Source organism: Cydia fagiglandana, chromosome 24 (assembly GCF_963556715.1).
Source record: "Cydia fagiglandana chromosome 24, ilCydFagi1.1, whole genome shotgun sequence".
NCBI lineage: Eukaryota > Metazoa > Arthropoda > Insecta > Lepidoptera > Tortricidae > Cydia > Cydia fagiglandana.
This window is the reverse complement of record NC_085955.1, coordinates 7,380,298-7,386,297: the sequence shown is the minus strand read 5'-3', so window position 1 is coordinate 7,386,297 and position 6,000 is coordinate 7,380,298.

Sequence of the window (6,000 nt, the reverse complement as noted above, 5' to 3'; positions counted from 1 at the left end):
TTAGATAATTTGAAATAGGTAGCAATTTTTTAATTTATTTTGGTAAATGTTTATTTTAACGACAGTAAGTTAACTTTACACCGGAAAGTGCCTACTTATTTTTGCTCTGGTTAACTTATAATTAATTACCTGTATTGATGGGATTTCTATTATTTTTCTTTATAGTATAACATTTATCTCTATCTGGTTTGAAATTACACGAACTTTTAAAACTAATTCTTGCTGGGATTACTGCGCGGCTTATAAAACGGCGTAAATTGCGGTTACTGCAGGGACATATGACCTATTAAAAAGACTATTTCGCAAACACTAACGCATAATTGGAATATTAGGTATAATTTAAGATTTAGCTTTCCCTTTATTTCACTCCGCTGTTTACGTAGGTATTTATTTATCATTTCTAAGCGTCAGCAACCCTAGCGTTGTGCCGGTGCGCGCGGTGCGGGGAGCGGCGCGCTGAAGGTCACTCCATTGTATTTTTGTGTAGGCATCAAAACAGTAGGTATTTGCGTTTTGTTTGAGAGATAAGTATCTGTTCGTAAGAACTATTATATAATCTGTGCCTATAGCAGGCCTATGGAACTCTCCGCGCGAGCTCGGATTAATACCTACGAGTCGGCTCCCGTTCACGGTAGATAGGCAAGCCAGTTGGTTGCCAGACGCGCTTACGTACGCACGTCACCGCGCGTCGCACTGTCAATTTTTACGATAGTTACAATACAAGCTACGTAGTAGGTGCCTACCTAAGTACCTACTATTGAATTTCTTTAATTAAACATGTAGTGTTTTTTATGTACTACAAATGTATAGTTTTAGATAATTTGAAATAGGTAGCAATTTTTTAATTTATTTTGGTAAATGTTTATTTTAACGACAGTAAGTTAACTTTACACCGGAAAGTGCCTACTTATTTTTGCTCTGGTTAACTTATAATTAATTACCTGTATTGATGGGATTTCTATTATTTTTCTTTATAGTATAACATTTATCTCTATCTGGTTTGAAATTACACGAACTTTTAAAACTAATTCTTGCTGGGATTACTGCGCGGCTTATAAAACGGCGTAAATTGCGGTTACTGCAGGGACATATGACCTATTAAAAAGACTATTTCGCAAACACTAACGCATAATTGGAATATTAGGTATAATTTAAGATTTAGCTTTCCCTTTATTTCACTCCGCTGTTTACGTAGGTATTTATTTATCATTTCTAAGCGTCAGCAACCCTAGCGTTGTGCCGGTGCGCGCGGTGCGGGGAGCGGCGCGCTGAAGGTCACTCCATTGTATTTTTGTGTAGGTATCAAAACAGTAGGTATTTGCGTTTTGTTTGAGAGATAAGTATCTGTTCGTAAGAACTATTATATAATCTGTGCCCATGTTCTTTCTCTGATGTGTTAAAATTTTTAGATAACAAACGGTGTCGCCAACGCCATCTACCCAGGGCCGTCTTAAACTATGCTGGGGCCCATGGGCACAGAATAAGAATTTGGGGCCCTATTGGAAAGTAAAGAAAGCGAATTAGAATTATTATGGGTAATCAAGTATACTGTTACTATCTGTCCTTTGGGGCCCCCTGAGGATGGGGGCCCTAGGCGGGCCCCGTGTACCCTTATGGTAAAGATGGTTCTGGATCTGGTGACGTCTTTTATGATCATACATACATCACAACAGCAGCTGTCATGTTTGAGCACACGCATCCCGTGTGGCTCGGTTTGGTTTGTGGTTTCTTTACGGCTGAAAGATGAAACATGTAATAAGAAAATGCCTACCGTGTATTTCAGCATCGCCTGGCGAAGTTAGGACCGAGCACCGTCGAGTGGAGCAGCAGCGCCGAGCGAGCACGTCCCTCAACCACCAGCCACCACCAGCGACCACCAGCCACCACCAGGTGAGGATACCTACTGCAACTTGCATTGCTGTAGTGCTTGTATCTCACCTGAAAAATAGGCATACAATATAAGCTTTCAATAATTGTTAGTGCCATCTACGTATTCGAATCAGCGTCCTTTTTCAGGCTCTGATGGTTATGAGAAACAAACAGTTAGTAATTCCAATTTTAGGACTTACGTATATAAACGAATCGTAAAACGGCGGTCAAGTCTCAATATAAAGTACAAGGTTGCCTGTACGAGATCGCTGACAGGGATAAGATCGCAAATGTTTTTCTTATCCTTAAGCCCTATTTAGACGATGCGAGAACTCGCATGCCAGTTTCGTTACATTGCGCAATGTAACGAAACTGGCATACATTACAAACAGTCCGCAATGTAACTAAAGAAGAGTTCGCGCTCATCAAAAATGTAATAAGAAAATACCTACCGTGTATTTCAGTGTGGACTGCCGCATCTAGGAGCCGAGCACCGCCGAGCGACGCAGCGGCGGCGAGCACTGTCCTCTGCTACTAGCAGGTGAGCATACTCCAACTCGCATTACTGTAGTATCCCACACCTGAGAAAGGGGATAAGATCGCGAATGTTTTTCATATCCTTATTATAGACACATGTAATAAGAAAATACCTACCGTGTATTTCAGTGAAGACTGCCGCAGCTAGGAGCCGAGCACCGCCGAGCGACGCAGCGGCGGCGAGCACTGTCCTCTGCTACTAGGAGCATTCCATGAAATTGTCTACCGTTGTCCCGTACAAACGCGAAGTTTCTGAAGATTTAAAGGTATAAGAGTTTCCTTTTCTATGACAAATGGTCAAAAATATGCACAGAAAAATAATCGCCTGCTTTAAATGCCGAGAAAAAAGTCGCAACACAGGAAATAAAATCGTTTGTACGGGACAGCCCGTGGTATGCTCCACTAGCAGGTGAGCATACTCCAACTCGCATTACTGTAGTATCCCACATCTGAGAAATATGCACACCCCTTTTCAATAACTGTTAGTTGTACCATAGAGAAATAAGAAAGCATAGAGTGCACACCTGAGAAATTGGCTTACAACAGTTACAATATAAACTTTCAATAATTGTTAGTGCCATTTTCGTCTTCGAATCAGAATCCTTTAAGCTTTGGTGGGTATGAGAAACAAAAACAGTTAGTAATTCTAATTTTAGGACTTACGTACATATGTATGTAAATGAATTGTCGAATCGTTGTGAAAACGGCGGTCAAACCTCAATATAAAGTTCTTTAATGTTGCTTGTAAGAGATCGCTGACAGGGATAAGATCGCGAATGTTTTTCTTATCCTTATTATAGACACATGTAATAAGAAAATACGTACCGTGTATTTCAGTGTGGACTGCCGCAGCTAGGAGCCGAGCACCGCCGAGCGACGCAGCGGCGGCGAGCACTGTCCTCTGCTACTAGCAGGTGAGCATACTCCAACTCGCATTACTGTAGCATCCCACATCTGAGAAATATAATAATTTTCAATAACTGTTAGTTGTACCATTGAGAAATAAGAAAGCATAGAGTGCTCTCCTCAAAATTGGCTTACAATAGTTACAAATGTTACAATATAAACTTTCAATAATTGTTAGTGCCATTTTCGTCTTCGAATCAGAATCTTTTTTTAAGCTTTATTTTTTATGAAATATGAGGCAAACAAGAAACACGTAATAAGAAAATGCCTACCGTGTATTTCAGTGTGGACTGCCGCAGCTAGGAGCCGAGCACCGCCGAGCGAAGCAGCGGCGACTAGCACTCTCCTCTGCTACTAGCAGGTGAGCATACTCCCAACTCGCATTACTGTAGCATCCCACATCTGAGAAATATAATAATTTTCAATAACTGTTAGTTGTACCATTAAGAAATAAGAAAGCATAGAGTGCTCTCCTCAAAATTGGCTTACAATAGTTACAATATAAACTTTCAATAATTGTTAGTGCCATTTTCGTCTTCGAATCAGAATCTTTTTTTAAGCTTTTATGAAATATGAGGCAAACAAGAAACACGTAATAAGAAAATACCTACCGTGTATTTCAGTGTGGACTGCCGCAGCTAGGAGCCGAGCACCGTCGAGCGAAGCAGCGGCGACTAGCACTGTTCTCTGCTACAGCAGGTGAGCATACTCCAACTCGCATTACCACCTCGCACACCTGAAAACAACGCAATATTTTCTTTTCTATAAAGGCCTGTGCACATCGGGTGCGTGTGCGTTGTAATATACAGTCCCTTATGAGAGACGACACACCGATTGCGTGACGTATGTGTGCGCGGCTCCAACATTTTAGCGCACGTCTACGCAGCTCGTGTGGCCTGGCCTTAAGGCTTAAGTTAACTGCTACGCTTTTTACTTCGTGCTTTTATTATTTATATGAGAGACGATAACAATGGTATTTCTAACAATTTAGGGGTTAAGTATGTTTGTAAACGTATGATGGAGTGCTGGTAGCCTAGCGGTAAGAGCGTGCGACTTTCAATCTGGAGGTCGCAGGTTCGAACCCCGGGTCGTACCAATGAGTTTTTCGGAACTTATGTCAGGCGTGGCTCACTCCGCGATTTCGTGGCTTTGCTACAGGTAGCTAAAAGTATATCCGTTCCACCCCAATTTTGGGGTTTGCCATAAAGCCGCGCGTGGCGCTGTTGCCACCTAGCGACCATATCTGTGTGCTGATCGTAACAGACGCGTTTTGTCAGAGAGTGAGTCTTCTGTACCTAGTACTATTATTTATTCTGTGCTTATGTACGAACGAAATATCATTTAATATTTACCAGTGGCTTTACGGAAAACATCGTGAGGAAATCGGATTAATCCCAATAAGGCCTAGTTTACCCTCTCGGTAGGAAGGTCAGATGGCAGGCGATTTCGTAAAAACTACTTCCCACGTCAATTCTTGGGATTAGTTGCCAAGTGGACCCCAGGCTCCCATGAGCCGTGGCAAAAAAAAAAAAAAAAATGGGATAAGGCGAGAAAGATGATGTAAATGTAGGATCTAACGGCGGCTAAGAGCCTTAACACACAGCACTTAATATTTCTTATTTATGACGGCCTCCTAGCCTATAGTCTTTTTTTTATTTTTTTTTAGCATTAGAAAGAACTCCACAGAAGTAAGCGTGCAGTTTTTATCAGGCTCTTTAATTGTTAATAATTATTGAATTATCTAATGTAGCATGGTCAATACATATAATTTACTTCAAATTATTACCACTAAAAGTGCCGGATTTGGAACCACAAGCTTACTTCTGCAAAGTTCTTTCTAATGCTAAAAAAAAAAAAACGTACTATAGTCAGTAGTGACCCTGCCTACGAAGCAGGAGGTCCTGGGTTCGAATCCTGGTAAGGGCATTTATTTGTATGATGATACAGATATTTGTTCCTGAGTCATGGTTGTTTTCTATGTATTTAAGTATTTATACATTATATGTATATATCGTTGTCTAAGTACCCATAATACAAGCTTTCTTGAGTTTACCGTGGGGCTTAGTCAATTTGTGTAAAAAATGCCCTATAATATTTATTATTTATTTATTTATCCGTATTCAAGAAGAAATATGTAATAATGAAATATCTACCGTGTATTTCAGTGTCCGCTGCCGAAGTTAGGGCGTGAGCTCCGTCGAGCGAGTCGGCAGCGGCGAGCGAGCACTGTCCTCTATTACTAGATACGTTACTAATACATGATGTATTTCTGGTGACAGACAGACAGACCGACAGCGGAGTCTTAGTAATAGGGTACCCTTAGTGTCGCTGCTGAAACTTTGTATTTGCGGTGCATAGTTAGAATTATTTGCGGCCCTGAAAATGGCCTTTTTGTATTTGCCTCTGAGGACGCGGCGCGCGCGCTCGCTCGGTTTTTTCTTTTAAAAGTAATATAATATTTAAGTTAGTAGTGGAAAGTAATAGTTACCTACATGTGAAATTGAACGTAGTTTGAGCGTAGTGGAGGGTTTCAAGGTACGAGGGTTTAAACAAATTTTGCTACCAAGTGAATTTTTTTTTTTCTTCCTTCTCTAGTTGGTGTGGTGAAATAATTTTGATAGTTATTTGTTTTACAAGGGACCAAGTTGTTGTTTAATCTTTTGTGCTAATGTTGATACCCGAAAACGA